The sequence below is a fragment of the Anser cygnoides genome, chromosome 23 (genome assembly GCF_040182565.1).
Source record: "Anser cygnoides isolate HZ-2024a breed goose chromosome 23, Taihu_goose_T2T_genome, whole genome shotgun sequence".
Classification (NCBI taxonomy): Eukaryota; Metazoa; Chordata; class Aves; order Anseriformes; family Anatidae; genus Anser; species Anser cygnoides.
In genome coordinates, this window is record NC_089895.1 from 2,633,791 (window position 1) to 2,651,423 (window position 17,633).

General features: G+C 38.8%; 2 protein-coding genes across 9 annotated transcripts in view; one reads left to right on the forward strand and one right to left on the reverse strand.

The window, feature by feature from the left end:
* Window positions 1-5,808, reverse strand: part of PRDM2 (PR/SET domain 2) — a 71,417-nt gene extending 65,609 nt beyond the window's left edge. For 7 of the 8 annotated variants that reach the window (XR_010826410.1, XM_066982260.1, XM_066982265.1 and 4 more), the window contains exon 1: window positions 5,683-5,808. The gene's annotated coding sequence lies outside the window, so the exon portion shown is untranslated. The remainder of the gene's footprint in view (window positions 1-5,682) is intronic. The other variant, XM_066982266.1, reaches the window with a different exon arrangement.
* Window positions 5,809-5,857: 49 nt separating this feature from the next.
* LRRC38 (leucine rich repeat containing 38) overlaps window positions 5,858-17,633 on the forward strand; it is a 72,938-nt gene continuing 61,162 nt past the window's right edge. The window contains exons 1-2 of the transcript XR_010826413.1: window positions 5,858-6,008; window positions 8,238-8,283. The gene's annotated coding sequence lies outside the window, so the exon portion shown is untranslated. The remainder of the gene's footprint in view (window positions 6,009-8,237; window positions 8,284-17,633) is intronic.

The following is a 17,633-nucleotide window of genomic DNA, read 5'->3' on the forward strand; positions in this document are numbered from 1 at the left end:
GTGAAGAATTAGAGAGGCAGCAAGTCTAAGTGAAGGGGGGGGCTTTCTTATGTGACTCATTAGAGAAATGCCAAAAAACTTTTTAAAAAGTATTTTTTTAAATGTTGTTTTATTTGAGCAGTAAAAATACATTTCTCTTTTTCGTATACTAATTCAATATTATTTTGCTTAGAATTAATAGTTTTCAAAAAGAACCAAAACAAGCCTGCTGTTGTGGGTTTTTTTAGTTACACATTTTTTAAAATGTGTATTATTATTCAGCTTCTATAGAACTGACTGGATCCAAAACTCTGACTGATATTTCAAACTTGCAAAACTTAACACACTGCTATATATGAACGTATACCTAACAGTTTACTTTCATAACAAACTGTACTACTCTACACTCAGCTTCAAGTTACCAAAGGAATCAGTTCATCAAAAAAAATACAATCAGATGAGAAATGAAGCTATAGTAAAACAAAAGCTGCAACAACTACTTATAAAAGGTACTAATTTAAAGCACACATTTCACCTTCACATTTTATACCTGCAGTTTTGACAAGTTACCTGAGCTCTAGAACTTAAAAGCTCTCTGAAAATGTCTTCACTTTTTTCGTTCTACTTTTTTTTTTTCTCTGCTTGTTTGTTTTTGTTAACAATGAACACAACTGTTTGGAAAGAAAGATTAATTGCACTGGAAGAAAATAAAAGACTACATACAGACCGATCCATAGTCACTATTCCTCCTTACATAAATTTAAAAAAGGCTTTAGAAAAGAAAGCAAACCATTCACAACACCAAGTTTTGTCTTTAACCTCTCGTTCAACAAAAACGAGAAAACATGGACCAAATTCTACAACTGCTGCCCTAATACCAGCTCCCTGCGTGACCGATGGCTACCAACCAGGCGGCTGCAAGCAGCTACAGGCTGCCACTGTACGCACTAATGACTTATTAGCGACTTGTGCAGTCGAGTCCAACATAAGGTTTCCTAGAAAAGCCCCGAAGGAAGCAACACTGCACTGATTTGTAGTCACAGGAACTGCAGGACGCTGTGCTCAGAGGAGCGAGGATGACCACAATGGATCAGTTTTTAAGTCTGCAATAGACTGCAACTGTAGTTAGTACTTTGAAAAGTCACATCACCAGCTACGTCAAGTACAGGTAAAAAATGTTTTGAACCTTTTCTCCAAACTTAACAGCAACACACACACGTATCTACCAGTCAAGGCCCAGAATATTATTAAAGTCTATCACAGTAAACCTTGAACATTCACTGAACTACTGCAGAAAAGGTAAATAAAGGTTTGGTTCTATGCCAAACATGAAACATACTCGCCAGTAATTTGAATTTTTTAAAATTTCCAATAAACATTGACATAAATATTACAACAGTTATATAAATATTACAATATTTACAGCAAACCACTACATACTGCTGCATCCCATGAGTAGAAAATTCCTAGGCACTTTCACACGATATTGAAGCAACTGAGAAACAAACAAAGAAATATTTACCACTTTCTATAATCCTAGAGTCTCAGGAAAGTTTATTTAGAAAGTCTGATCACTAAGCAACAAATTATTTAGATGAGAATATACAAAGCATTCTTATTTGAGGAAACACTGAGCACTCTGAAAGAAAACATTTGAAACAAAAAAAAAAAATTGACCTTGCTTCTGAATTCTACATTCAAGGAATTTTAAATATTCCCTTCTGAAAAAAAAAAAAAAAGCTTACTTGGAATAAATGTTGCACATAAAAGCAAGCAATTTTATAGAAAACCAGCATTACAGATACTAGGTACAATCCTAGGCTACACCAACTGGTCTGTCTTCTGATTTTCTAAGCCATATTTATCACATCTGTAAGCATATAATTTTATTTTTTATTTTTTTTAAACCCAAAATAAAAGACTACTTCGAAAGAGAATGTTGCTTCCAATTCAGAGAAAGGAAAAAAAAACAGGCCTAAGAGCATCAATCCTATTTTGGAAGCTGCAAACGGGACATGCATTACATCACTGCCCAGTAAAAACATGTTCTTTACAAAACAGGAATAAAACTTGAAAGGTTCAACCGCGTGTCTTCTTACTGAGCAGGGGCTCGGGCTGGGATGACGTTGCAAGGTGTTGGAAATTCTCTTTTTCTTTGTCTTGGTTTTCAGTTGCAGCATATGAAGGATTTAAAAAACAAACCCCACACACACATCAGGGTGTTTACATTTTTTTGCAGTTCCATACTGAGTTACTGTTTCACCTAATACACTGAAAATGTGTGTATTAAAGCTTCCAAAAATTTAAGTTCATGTTAGCTCTAAAAGATTAAAAAGCATGTATTTGATAGAAACAACCAGCACGATCTACGGGCACTTGATTGCCATGACAGTTTCAATTACTCTAGACTGTCAGAAGAAAAGCAGAGAAAAGTGGGCAAGTAATGATTAAAACATTAAAATCTGCTGCCTCTTGTTCACTGAGAAAAAAAAAAAAAAAGCTTTGTTTACTGCTATGCAAAAACCAAGCTGTTATACCTTAGGAGGGTTTATTTAAATAGCCACACCAAGAAGTCATCAACACAAAACCAAACCCCAAGTTCTTCACCTTCACACACATTTTTCTAGAAAATCATTTCTTCCTCATGGCAGGATCAAACAGCAATGAAGCAGAAGCAGCAACAGAAGGTATCAGTCTCTAAGAACTGCACGTACCCAGAAATATCACTCCGATCTTCAGACAGAAGCATACCTTTCCATTCTACTCGCAAAGGCAGTAAATTCAAACGATGATTTTCTCAGACAAGTACACTGCAGATTTACCAGTACACAGAATAGCCTGTTTCAGTTGTTTCTTCTTACAACATAGGAGTGTCTCTCACTTCTGTCTATAAGCATGTTTACACAGAGGCAAAGCAATATTTTTCAGCTAGGAATACGATCAGAAAATACACGTTGGCAAAGGAAACAATTTCATTTGGGTGGGAAGGTGTTAAGGAGCAGGATCACACCTGCCCTTTCACGTGCCAAGAAATTCAATGTGAAATACATTGCAGTACTTTTAAAATCTCTTCATACTCGCCAAGACTACATGTGGTTCAAAGATTCCTCCAAACAGTCTGATTTAAGTCGAAATAAACATATCCAAGATGAAGAGCACTGCACTAAAATAACAGGAATCTTTTCAAGACTTTATTTATCACGTACCGTGGCCATGGAAAATGCTGCAGAACTACGGTGTTCCTATTGAAAAATTGCCACGTATTAAGAGTTAGTAAAGTAAAGGGATTTTGCAATTGTAAGACACAAACGTGTGATAATAGTACAGCAAATATAATCATGTACAGGACTAAAAAATTTGACTGAATTACAGAACACTAAAAACTGTGAAACTATAAATCAAAAGGGGATAGCACGTAACACAACTCCACCTCGGAAAGAATTAAGCATGGAGGCTCTGCTAACTACAAAGACTGAAGAAAGGCTCACAAGGAAATATAAAGGAAAAGCTTTGCCAATGCAGGTATTCAACATGCATGAGTTTATAAACCCCAGATGTTTATAAAACCCCGACAAAAAAAAAAAAAAAAGTAGCAGTCTCCTGTCTTCACAAGTAAGCAAATGACTCATGATGAAAAGGGTACTGTGCTATTGCTACAAGCCATAGCCTAGGTTTTCTTTTTTTTTTTTCTTCCCCTAGTTGAGACTCATTTAAGGGTATGGCAGGCATGCTGCTAAGGAGCTATTGGCTGCAGACAGCCATACACAAACACATTACCACAACTGTCATCTCTAGATCTCCCTGAACTTCTGTTTTTACCGGATTGGCACCTAGGGCTGGGCAATATTTAAATCTTTCTATGTCCTGTCACTTTTTTTCACCCCTAAGGATCAAAGTCTTTGTATAAAACACTGAAATGGGCACAATGCTGCACTGAACAAAGGATGCCAAGAGCCATTTGAGTTTTAAAGGAAAGCTGTCGTTGACTTTGACTTTCTGTTTTAATTCCCTTCCATTTTCAAGCAAATACTTGTAGATAAATATAGATGGTTTACACAAATGTATGTAAGTACTTCAACATCCTTCCCCCATCTTCCATGCTACTCTGGAAGGTTGTTTTTAAGATCCCCACACCTACAGCAAATAGCACTCAATTTGGGAATCTCCAACACCACAACCATCATTTCTATCGAAGATTGTATTGTCCAAAGCGACGATTTGCCTTTTTTTCCCCACAAAACTAGGGTCTCCCTAAAAGCAAAACTTGGCCCCGTTGTTATGGTTGGACAAGCTGTTGAGACGCTTCTGCCCTAGCTTATCCCGGGGGGGCCAACACTGAGCTACACACCTGAAAACCAAGAAGCGCTACACGGCTCCTACAGCACTCTCTACAAAACGGACAGATCTTCTGTTTCCTAAAAGTCACACTGCCCGTCTATCAGCGGTGCCGTTCTTTATCTGAAGGGCTGTCACTGCCCCACTGCCACTGGTTTCAGCAGCTGGAAGAGCTGGAGGCCTCCCAGTCTATGCCACGGATGGTGTACCTTAGCACTCACAGCGTTTTTATTAAAACGTGGCAAATGTCAAGGGACAGCAACGTAATACTTAGACACTACACTGCCGTACGTCTTCCCATCGACATAATACATGTGGATAAACTGAAAAAGACTTAGCATCCAAACAACATGCTCAACGCAGTTCAGAGTCTAGGCTGGGAGAAGCAAAAGTGGCATCAGAAGGGCAAGCAGCCCTGCTGCCTTCGAGAGCTGCCCGCTATCGATCACTCGAATGTGAAGTAAGAAAAATATTTCTTTTTGCCACTAAGTGCCGAGGCAGCAGGTGCAGCCGCATCACCTTCCCTCCCTTCTTCAACAGTTGAAAACAATTTAAAGTTGCCTTTGCTATTTCAAATTAAAACTGCGGCTCCTTCATGCGAATTTAAAACCATCAGAAACTTTACTGAAGATTTCAGCTACACGCTCTTGAGAAGCTTGTCAGCAGTGCTCCGCTTGCTGCTCTGGCTTCAAACACAAAATGTACTTCAAGGCACTACTTCTGATTTCCCCTAAACGCCCCATATCCACACTGATGCCCGCTCACTCCAAGCCTTCTTCCCCACGTTATCACTGCACCGCTACGAAGAAATCCCTGGTTTGAGTGCCGTGTCCCAGGAAGGATGTTCTTACTGAGGAAAGCAAAATTAACGTCTCCGAGCCCCCTCTCACCCAGCTGGGCAGCCACTTGGGCTGCAGCAAGCCCTACCACTCGGGAACTGCCAAAACTTCAGAGGCACAAGCGTTGCGAGCTACTTGGAAGCCAAAAGTTGTCTCGCAACGTCAGGCTGGCAGCGCTTACAAAGCTCTGCCTCGCCAGCTGATGCCTCTGAGGCAGCGTTTTCAACAAGAAACCTGAAAACCCAAGGCAGGGCACGGAGATGGGTGGCAGAAGGTGCTCCCTCCCCTCCCCGGGACCCGCTCCCTGTCAGGCTGAAACCCTGCAGCCCCCTCGGGCCGGGTCCCCCCGGGGCGGCTCCACCTCCCCGCAGGAGGCAGCTCCGCCGGCCGGGCCCCCTCCCAGCCGCGCCCCCGGCCCCGCACCGCTGGCTCTGTCTGTGGCTCTGCCCACCGCCCCCAAGCCCCGGCCCGCCCCTCCTGCGCGGCGGCGCCCGCGGGCAGCGCGCCCGGCCCCGCCGCCTCCCCTCACCTGAGGCGCCGCCGCCGCCACCGCCGCCTCCTCCCGCGGCCCCGGCTCGGAGCGGCCCGGAGCGGCCTCAGCTCCGGCACCGTCCCGACGCCATTTTGTCTCCAGCCTCGGAAGTGACGTTGGGGGGAGGCCAGCGGGCAGTCCCCCCGCCGCGGGACCCCCTCCGGAGCGGGGCCGTCCCCCCCCCCCCCCGACCCCTGCCGCCCTCAGCCCCCCGCTTCGCCCCCCGCGAGACCGCCTCAGCTCACCCCACCTGCCCGAGCCGGCTCCGCACCGCGGCCTCCAGCCACCACCCTCATCCCCAGACAATGAGCTGTGAAGAGCAGGTTCTCTTTCCCTATTTATTTTTTAATTTTTAGTTCATTTTTTTTTAAATGTCATCTTTTCGCAGTGCAGCTCCGCACTCTGACTGAAAAAAAAGGAAAAAAATCACGTCAGTGTCTGTGGGGAAACGATTGGAAAACCTGGAGGTGATGCACGGCCACAGCCTCGCCCCCCGAGGGCCGGCGGTCTGACAGGGGGCTGCGACCTGCCCCTGCTGCGCGTCTGTCGTGCCGGCCTCTCGAAACCACAATGGTTTTGGTTTAATTTCTGAGAGGAAAAATGCCAAGTTACACCTTGGAGATGGGCATAACGGCATCTCCCTTTGTCTAAGTTGCGGAGCAAAATAATTTTTACCGCTCGCTTGAATTTTGTATTCACAATAGCGTCAAGAAGATGTAATCTTCCTAGGCTAGGGCTTTTTTTTTTTGTTTTTTAAACATGGAAGTGTTAAGGATTTGCCATTTACCTAGTGAAAAAAAACCTGAGTTACGCCCATTAAATGGGAGTCAAGCTAATACAGTTATAAATCAGAGGTTTGAAGTTTAGAAACGTTTAATATTTATTAGATTATTTTGATTTCACATTCATTATGTATGCACATCAGGGAGTAACACTAGAATCGTTAAGCAAAATCGATATGCAAAGTACTCATAGTAACAGGATTGAGAGGAGCCCTGTTCTACAAAGTAGGAAAGTTCCTTAACAAGTAGCCAAGAAAATTGCCTGACCATCAATTCGTGTTAAACTGAAGCTTTTTGAAAGAATCCACCGTGTTTCTAATGAGCATAGCTGCAAAGATGACCTTTCACGTGTAAGGAAAGCATGGACTTCAAAGCCAGAAAGTTTTAATGTCTCTGTTACATTGCATAACTCCACCAAACAGCAGCAGACTGAAAATAACAGGACACAGTGATCTTCCCACCTGGAACACCCAGGAGATATTTATATTTTAAAATGCTGCTTAAGTATACCAAAATCAGTTCTGAACCCTCTAATTTTAGTAATGACAAATCCTTAGATAAATATGCTTAAACTGCTTTGACTTATTAGACTAAGTTAATTGAATTCCAATCTATCTGTATTAACAGTTTATAAACTAGACTGATTACACCTATACAGGTTTTCGTATGTGTTTTTTTTTTTTCCCTCAAGAAAAAATCAAGGCTTTCCTTTGCTCTATTAGGGTTTTATTGTACCTGTAACAGAAACCAAATCCCCAGAACAAAATGCATGTTTTACTAGCTGAAGTACAACCTTTTTTATCTTCAAAAATACTGAAGATAAGGTTTCTCAAAACTACCACAAGTAATCTGAACACAAATCACAACAGTCTTCTGCTTAACATATTTAGAGCCTTAGAAAATGGTCTCAGATAAGCTCAGAACAAATCCCTTTCAGAAAATATACGTTTACTATCTTACATCTTTTAACTTCTTTTTCTATACTCCAGAAGCATTGTTGTTGACACTGTAAACCAAGCAGAGAAGATACCAACAAGCCAACCCACGTAACTTACAGCATTAGCTACAAAGCACTAGTATTTTTAACATTTTGTTAGAACTTATTTATTTTATAGTTTCATAACTAAATTAGCAATGCTTATTCCCTCATTTAAGGCTGAAAGAAGCAAAAGCTTTCAATTGAGAACTATTGCTTCTCTATTACTTCCTGGTCAAGGCATTTCAGAAGCCTAATATAAAGACTCAACCTGCCGCTGATGGAAGGACATGTATTTAAAAGTCATAAGAGAAGACAGTAATAGGTTTACTTTGAGGTCTGGGATATGTGGGATTTGTTTATTTACTTATTTTAAACAAAAAGGGAGGCTGCTGGTCTTTCACTTCTTGCATTTTTTGTTTTCTTGCAAAAAAGAAAATTCTTGTTTTATGTGTCTTTCTGCAGTAATATAGTAGAAATGTAGTATAGCTAAGATGGATTCATTGTTTTGTGCTTCGCTTAGTTGGCGATTTTAAAAAACTTTTTCCAGTGAACTTTAGTATTTAATGATAATTCCTAAGGAGACTTCTAATGGATGATGGTCCTTAAACTGTAAATTGTCTCTGTTTGTTCAACGCCATTGTTTTATTTTTTATTGTCTAGGAAGGTAATGCTGGAACAACGTGGACTTCTTTATAGATCCATAATTCTTTCCAAAGGCTCTTTAATTCTGTGTTGCTCTTAATATATTTCTTGTTTTATTAACTGTTTCTTTGTTCTACCTTATATTGTAGATGAAGAAGGCACTCTTGAAAAGCTGAAGCTCTAAGTGGAAACAAGGTAGCTTATTCTAATTACTTACATTTTATGCATGTAATTGCAATGGATAAAAGGCCCTAGTTCTATGGTAACAATATCAGTATTTTTCAAAAAAGCTTTTAATAAAATTGATTTGTTGTTAGAACCCTTGTTGTTAGAAATCTTAAAAGAAAGAGTTGGAATAGTAAGAGAAAATACTTCAACTGTTAATTAAAAAGACTAATTATCACTGTTACAAGAAAGTAACTAAAACAAAGAATCTAAATGTTGAAGACGTCTGCTAACCATGCTAAGACAAGATAGGCTTTGGAATTGGTTTGCATTAAGTAATTTATGACCTAAGGAACTCTTATTTAGAGATATTTTAAGGATGGATTATTACCCTTATTTAGTCAAAATCCTCAGAGTAGAAAGCAGTCATATTCTCTTATTATCTATATAAAGTATAGTTGTCATGCGCCTATTATGTGCATGCCTGCAAAAGGAGGAGAAAAAAAACAAACAACAACTTCTCAGGTGCTGTCTGTTCATCAGTAGTTTTGGTGTTTAACACTTGTAATGCCATTAGTAATATAAGCTAAGTGTAGTCCAAGTATTTCCAAGCCATTTGCTCAACAGTGTGCTATTTGCTAGTAAATATGCTTTTGAACCTCTATCCTATTTGTTTCCTTTTTTAACTTAAAAATGGATGCATAGTCTCTTCTGGGCTTCATATTTTCTGTTGTTAACTTGAATCATCTTCCAAGACTGTTCTAAAAATAAAAAGATGCACAGTACATCAAAGAAATGAGTTCTGACAGAAGAATTTTCTTTTTAAATTTTAGAGAATCCTGACTATATATTGTAAAAGGTTCTTGCTTTCTTCCACTAATGTAGTACTTTATGGGGTGTGTCTATGTGGGGGGAATACTTGTAAAACTTTAACCTGGGTTCTGACTCTCTTGAATTTAGAGATGCATGTGTTAAATACTACTTATGTGGCTATAATAATAAGTTCTCAGGTATTGCACTGATGAAATTAGAACTTCTGCTGTGCTGAATAGAATAAATCAACACACAAGGGATGCAAATAAGCCATACTGCAAATATAACAATATCTCTTTCAAATGTTTGATGAACCTGTTAAAGGATATTGTCAAATAATACTGCATTGACTGTGTGATAGCAAATCACTTACAAATACAAACTTTGCTTTTGGAGTTGCTTGTCAGTGTTGGTTATTGAATAGTAGTAGTAGTACTGCTCTGTTCAGCTGTCCCTGGAACATTTTCACAAGCAAAAAAAGGGTAGACAAGAGCCTTTTTTTTTTGTAGTTCTTGCATTGTTCAGGTAGTGACTTGTAATGAATCAAACTTTGTGTAAATCTTCACAAATTTGTGCTGCTTTTTAAAACAGTAATAGGGAATAATGTGATATCCACCAACAAACTGAGCACCACACTTCATCAGTGAACGTACACTTGAAGATTTGGAGAAACTTGAGACAACGTATGATTTGTCAGCTTGGTATTGAACTACAGGGATTCCAGTTATTTTCCCTTAGGGGCCTCACTGGTAGTTTCTCAGGCTGTGTATTTTTGGTTTATCCTATCACTCTTGCTCTAAGCAGCTGTGCTTTGCTCAAGTGTGAATAGCACTTAGTGTTACTCAACTAGCTGTCACTCAAGCAGGTTCTATACCTCTACTTTACATGTAGTATGTTCTGAAAGATTGTAAGGTAGCGACACCCATAATCATGTAGTCACATACATTGTTCCCTGTATTGTTGTTGATTATCCAGCTTCCAAATCACTTTTCTGTGCTGCTGTGATTCAGTTAATATATAGCTTCTAACAGTGGAATGTGGACCAGAAAGACATTGATATTTAACACCCTTTTTTTTAAAAAAATGCAAGAGTTACGTGAGGTATATGAGAATCTTCTGTTTAAAAATTTATTTTTTTAGTAACTGCTGCATTAAGAAGTAGAATGCTAGGCATTATTTCAATACTTTACCTCAAACAAAACACTAGCAAAGGGAGAACTGAGATGACTTGCTTCTGTTTTGCTGTAAGGCCTTACTAACGTTCAAAAGGAGACTCCAAGGATCTGTTGTATGGACAGGATGTTTTCAAAGCTACGTTAGGCTCTAACAGGAGAGAACACTCGTCAAGGTTCAAAGCCATTTTTCTTTCTGGAGGTAATTAGGGTTTATCTCATAACTGTGTCAACCAAAGTATTGACACATGAACTCTTTATATGGACAAAGATTTGTTTTTTAGGAATGACAATGCAGGGGAGTAAAATACCATTTCATCTTTTGTGACAGATTAATACCGCTAGTTGGAAGTCATTACACAGTAGAAAGTCACATTATTTGTAAATATTTTAGCAGCTCACTCCTGATGTAGCAGTCTTCCATATATGAATCCTATGGCTCTCAGGCTGCTCATTTAAATTAGAAATGTCTCTACAAAGCTTACTGCAATATTCTACCTTCTCTGAAGGAGAAATACTTCAGCAAACTGAAATAATCAGAACTCATTTTCAGAGGTACACAAGCCCGTTGAGGTTAAGAGACAGCATTAAAAAGGCAGATAACAGAACTTTTGGATAATTGTGATGGAAACACGTAAGAAACATCCCTTTTTACAGTAAAAACAGATCTTGCAATATCAGCTTTGTCTGAAACACTTTCATTCTGTAACTCAGTCACTTTCTTGTGGTGAGTGACTGTTAATACTTTTTTTTTTCCTCCAGAACTGATCATTCAGCCTTACTGAGCAGAAAAAGCGGTCCTGTTTTGACATAGTCTGTGCTGGTCTTGACTCTTCTCTTGGCCCTATTTATTTCCAGGTAGACTTTGCAGTTTGCTTTGCCTGGAAAAAAAGCAAAGGTTTTTGTTTATCTAGCCACTTCTCCTTGAAACCTAGGTAGTCTGACTGTGTACATATAAGAACGTCATCTTTATTTTCACCTCACGTTGAGAATATATACCATCTGGCGGTGTTCCAGTGGACTTGCACTTCAATTTCTACTAGTTTTGATGGTCAGAGAAGCCTACAAATCTTTAGCCCACTGACATTCTGAACACTCAATTTTTGTGTTCTTAAAATAGCAATATTGCTATTCTTGTGCTTCTAAATCACAAATTAGCCTGAGTTAGGCTAGCTTGTGTTGCCTGAGTGTGCTCAAAAATGCACAGACACATATCAGTACATGGGAGAGAAAAATAATGGTAAGAACTTCTGTAAATCTGGATGTCTGACTGAATATATTCAGGGTGTTTGAAAAGGTGATGCTTATGTAGCTAGAGATAGGGAAGTTCTTGGAGGTAGCAGTCTTGGTGACCCATCCAAGAAAAATGAAACTTCTAGAAAAGATTTTTCTCACCAGAGGATCTGAAGCAGCCTTGAAACTAACTGAACCAAGGTGATACCAATATGGCCAATTCTTCTCTTGTCAATTGGGACAAGGTCTCTATTATCTAATCGTTCTGTGCTTTTCAAGTTTGTTCTTGTAAACATAGGAGACAATATACTGCATGTTATGGCTTAAACTAAAAGTTTCTCAGGGGAAGACTGATACTGTCCAACTGCTTGGGATTTGGGGTACTCAGTAGCTCTAAATTTTAGTATGTGTTTTGTTTTGTTTTTCTAAAATTGTTTGAGAGGCAACAAAGAATTGGCTGAACTACTAAGATATTTAGGTGACTTGGAATATCCTGGGTAATAAAACTCAAGTATTTCTATTTCACTTCCTTCTGGTTTAGGTGGTCCTTTCTAAATTAGCCTTAGGGTCCTTCAAAGTCCTTATTTTTTCATTTCTATTTTCTATGGTCTGAGTCTTTCTTCTTTACATTAGTAACAAGTTTAATTTAAAATCTAATTATTTTACAACAGCAGTACCAGAGCTTATCAATGTTGTCTGTTAACACCATTCATAAATGCCTCATGGTTTGCTTGTCACTCTTGTCTGAGTTCTGTTGTTGCCTGTAATACTGTACATAAACCCATCTGCCAACCAACAAGTACTCCTTTCCCTATAGTTGTTGCAAGGTTCCTCTTCAGGACTGCTTTAAGGAACTGATTATATGGTCATAGCTAGTTAATCTTAGATATTGTGCTTCCCTGAGCACCCTGCAAGTGGCCTTCCCACAAATCACATGAGACTTAAGCAAAAAGGTAACAAGGGCATCCAGGGTAGGACAGTTGTCAAAACTCAGTGAAGTCTTTTCATGAACTCTTGATCACAGGCAGTGGAGCCCAAGACTTTTTTTTTTTTGTCTGTTTTACAGAACAGATAACTTAAGTCCAAGGCAGAACAGATGTGCTTAGTTTGATCATTGCTGTCTCCAGAACTTGACAGCTGCTGAGATCTTCAGTCCATCAGGTAAGCTATGTAGGATTTATTAGGAGTAGTGACTCAGGTGATGGTTAGTAACTGGAAAAATTAATCTGTGTTAATTACATCAACAATGACTTAGGGATAAAAATAAGGTCCAAATAAAGTTAGAATATCAACTGACATTTGATGGTTTCCACTGCAAACTAGAGTAGATGTTTTAGGATTGCCTCTGTAAACAAATTCAAACACTGGAGGATTGGGTCCAGAAAATGATTGATCATGAAATATTTAAGTAATTAACTCAGCAGAGAAAATCCTGTATTTCAGTAAGTTTATGTTGAAAGAGAATGTTGGTAATGCTCCGTGGAAGGTAAAAACCTGGTAAAATAGTGTTTAACTTCTTTGTTTTGGTTAACTAATACTTGTCTAATGACAAGCTGGCTCTGAGGATGAAGTAGCACTTTTTCCCATACTTAGTGCTTGGTTGTTGTCCACACTACTAACGTTTAGCAGCTACAACAAAACCACTTGATATGCTGTATAGATGGGTTAGGCATGCTCAGTGAAACTGATACGGAACTTCGGTTTTATTGAACGTATTTTAGATATGGCAATAGGCTCGATGGCTAAGAGACTACATATAATAATCTGAAGCTTTCTTGTTATGAACATGCTTGTTATTTTTCCTGTAAAAATGCCTTCATTAATTCTTACCACTAGCTGGTGCTATGATACAGCTTACTGAGTATGCTGTCATACTGCATCTGTATTAATAGCCTGCAGTGAGAAGTCTTTCCTTTTGGTATTCTGCTTGTGTATTTTTTTAAACATTGCTTCTTGTCAGGTATATCAAGTCTTAAGTCATTCTTGCCCAGTTTTCTGCGTGAAATGCAGAAATGCTTTACCTTCTCAGATACTTTTATTGCTTTCCACTCAGTTAATCAAGCATACTTATTGTAGGAGTAAGCTAATTATTAATCATGACAAAATGACCTAGGCAAGTCCACCAGGAAAGCTGTTTTCAAGGGGTAACTTCATAATCAGAGTAAAACATTTCTTAAGCCCAGAACTTCTAGTTCTAAATGAACAGAGGGTAGGTTTTGCCTCCCTGGGAATTGTGGTTAGTAACAATGTATGTTTTTGTGATTTCATTACTTTTTTTGTCTCTCAAAGAGTGTTAGTGCCAAGGGTAGTTTCCTCAGGTGAAGTCCCACTCTGGATTACAGAGGTAACTTGATGCAGCAATTTATATTATCTTAATGCTTTCACCATTTACTAATAAAGCAAAGGCTGCCTGTTAAAAATGCAAGCTATATTTTATTGTATAACTTACCTTTAAGGGCTGGGTCTTGGGTCAAAATCTCTCCTACCACCAAGCTATAAAACTAAGGTTAAATTTTGAGAAATGGCCTTTGCTTAATTCTTTTTGTACTTTTAGTTTTGTAAGGCAAGTGTTATCTGCATCTGTATGAAAGAATAGGTTCCCCTGTGTGATCCTCAGCCTTCTGTCAGTCTCTGATCAACTGAGGTGGAAGAACTGAAACTAGTGTAGTAGATCTAGGCTGACCAAACACTGACTATCATGGAAGCAAAGTAATGTCACTTGAACATTCACAGCTGTAAAATTTAAGCTGTTTCAATTGTATGAAGTATTGCAATGTTTACAGAGAACATATCTCTTCAGCAATTGTCTTTATGCCAAAGTGTAACAGGAATGTAGAGTTTGAAGTTGAAATGTTTTGAGTGCTATAAAAAAACCTTTCAGGACACAATTAACATCGATATGTCAGAATATGCAAAAGCTTATGCACACTCCCTAATACACCTTTTTCCCCCTTGGTGTTCTGATATTTTGTTGTGAAGGACTAACATAATGTGTTTTTGCATAAGCGATAGGGCTCTCTCATACAATGAATGTGTGAGAAATTCTGCCATGGAAGGAGTCTACAAGGCTGCAGGCAGGAGAACACTGACAGTTCTGCAAATGGCTGTTCCTTATTGCTCGGTAAATAGCATCAGTAAGAAGTGCACAGGAGACAAAAGACATTCCTTCAGGGTGGAAGGTAGTATGTTGTGCTACGGTCAGTTATTACTGCTTATTCATCTCCTGTGGTCCTTTATTCCAAGACTAGGTAGGAAGTGAAGAACAAATGACATTCCCATCTTTTTCCCTGTTGAATCTAGTAATCCCTTCCCTGTTTCCTGTATATGATGAATCAAATGTAATGAGGCAAAATATCCACAGGTCTCTAAAGAACTGTGTTATCTGAGGATAACACAGTTGATGTGAGTATGAAATAGAGTTGCTTCCCAGCTCAAATGAGTCATACAGTACTAATTTCATAAGACCAAGATAATCATTAGTACATTTGAAGTTGCTTTCTTAGAGAATGTTTCTTCATTCCATAGGGAAGGTGGAAGTATTTTTGATAAGGACTTAGGTCCACTTCTAGTTGATTTAACTCAATTGCTGATCATATTGCCTTTAAGTTATTACCAGATGACAGTTTTGGTTTTTTTGTAGGGAAAAAATGAGTTAAAGGACTTGCTTGATCAGTAGTTTCCTGTTCTGCTTGGGAGAAGAAGGGTTTCTGTGAAGAATCAAGCAGGTTTTTCTTACTATTTTTCCTCTCAAGAACCAGGAGGAACCTCTAGTTTTACCCAGGTTTTATTGGACTTACTGCTGCGTTGCATCAGTATCCCTCATCTTTCAAAGGGAAAGTATAATAAGGTTGCGATTTCTGCTTCTGCAGTGACTTCTTAGGTTATCCTCAATTTGAAAAACTAAACCTGGTTTATGTCAGCGTTGCTATACCATTTCCTATTCCTTCCATTTTTCACTTCTCTGAATGGTACTGCTTGGTTTTGTTTCTTAACTCTCAAAATCAATCTCCCTTGCCAAATGCCTTCTGGAAACAGAATACACCCTTGAAAATGAATGGAATGTGCAGCACTCCTTGCTGGCTAAGACGTTTGCTAATATAGCATTTGCTAGAGACTAACTCCAGCCTAGAAGAGCCTAACAAGCTGCGTGATTGAATAGGGATCTTTGTCGCGTTGTCCAACTGTTTGTTGGAGAGCGGGGGGCTATGGTTTTGGTCTGATGCCTGAATCCACAAGGCCTGGACAAAGACACAGGGGATACTGGGCTTATTTATACATAAATGCCTCCATGCTGCAGCTGTGAGAAATGTATGTTATGGTACCTAATATCAAGTTACGTATCCGCTGTTACCTTCTGTGCCGATCAGTAGCCATCCAGCAAAACTAGGTGCTGAGAAATTTGGTATGATTGATATTTCATGTTAAAAAGCTGTCTGGGAAAGGACAGGTATGATCAGCTTATACTTAATCTAGTTAAGTAGATGCATATAAATACTTATGACAATGTCTTAAGGCGTGGTGTAGGCAATTATAACTTAAAGCTTTAAATTGCAGTGGTTCAGTAGTATCTACACTACAGAACTTCATATGTGCAGGAGAGACAGTTTTAGATGGAGTGGTTTCTCATCAGAAACATTAATCATGAGAGCATTTCTGACCTGAGGCCTCCTGGTAGATCGCAGTTGCTTTTTTCTTGTGCCTGTTGTTACTGTTTTATATTAAAGAATAAAAAGGATCATGTAATCATAATGTAATGAAACATCTCTTCATCTGAAGTAATAGAAAGCTGTGACAGGACTAATGTTTAAAGATTCATGTGTTGATGGCTTTTCCCTTACCCACAGATATAACCCTTGGCAAGTCACTTCATCTGTGTATCATTCTCTCCTGAACCGGAGGTAGTGCTTACTGTCCTTTTGTGGACGATACATCAGCGCTTTTGAGTTTGAGAACTTTGTGTTAGTGTGCAGGTTGTACTTTTTAATGCAAGTCTGAAATAGCATGCAGCTAAGATGCTTGCAATATTATAATGTAATCTCTTAAAATACTGAATAATGATTTTCAAATAATTGCTGCATGTTTTAATTAATGTTCTAACTGTTTATGAATACTTTTTAAATCTGTGGGAGGAGTTTGAGATTTCTGTAATATTCTTCTGGTGAATACTTAGTTATTGCTAGTTACTGAATTCATTCTTCAGATGTTTTCTGTTCTTACAGTAAAAAAAAAAAAGCCTTATGATGAATCACTGTACTGACTCCTAGAATTATAAATATTCATGCATCAAATCATTACTTTCACAGTATACTACCCCTGTATATCTTTCTCACAGACACAAATATAAGGGGACGACCATGTTTATGATACTTTTTGGTGACATCTGGCATTTTCAGAGGAAGCCTGGTGCCTGCTTGTCTGTTAGAGACAGCCACAGTCATGACTCAAAGCCAAGCTGTGAAAGGGAACATTGCTGTTACTAACTGTAAAGGAATGAACATGATCAGTAATCAGGATTTTAAGTTAACAACAAGTGTTGATATATTGAATGTCATTCCTGGTGAATAAAAATCTAACCTGGCCAACTGGTCAGAGTATGGAGCTGATGTTTCCTGATGTGCTCACATTCATAGGAAGTCTCCTGACCTTGGGCCCTGATTCTGCAAGCATGTATACTGATCGTTCATTTCAGCTTATGGAAGTATTTGCCCTAGGACAATGTGCTGTTTGACTTCTCCAAAGCAGAAAAGATCACATCTTCCACATATATTCTATGAAAACAAACCAAAAAAAAACAACCACCAAACAGGTAGCTCATGTTAAACCTACTGTTGAATTTCTGAACTAGTAATGGGAAGCTAAATAATTCAGGTCAGTGAAAGCTCAGCCCCAGCACACTGCTGTACTTTACATAGGAGTGTAGACCTCTGCATTGATTTTTTTTTTTTTTTTAGTTTATATTTCTAGAATGCTTGTATCATGAAGTTACAAAAGTGAATTAAATTACGAATTCTTCAGTAGCATATAAATACATAACAAAGCTTTTCACAAAGTCATTGTTTCTTGAGGCCTGATTGAGGCAGAATAGAATGTTCTACACTGGAGATTTCTCGGCAGCAAGGCAGTGTGAATCATCATAGGATTAAATGTATCAGTGCAGCAGCA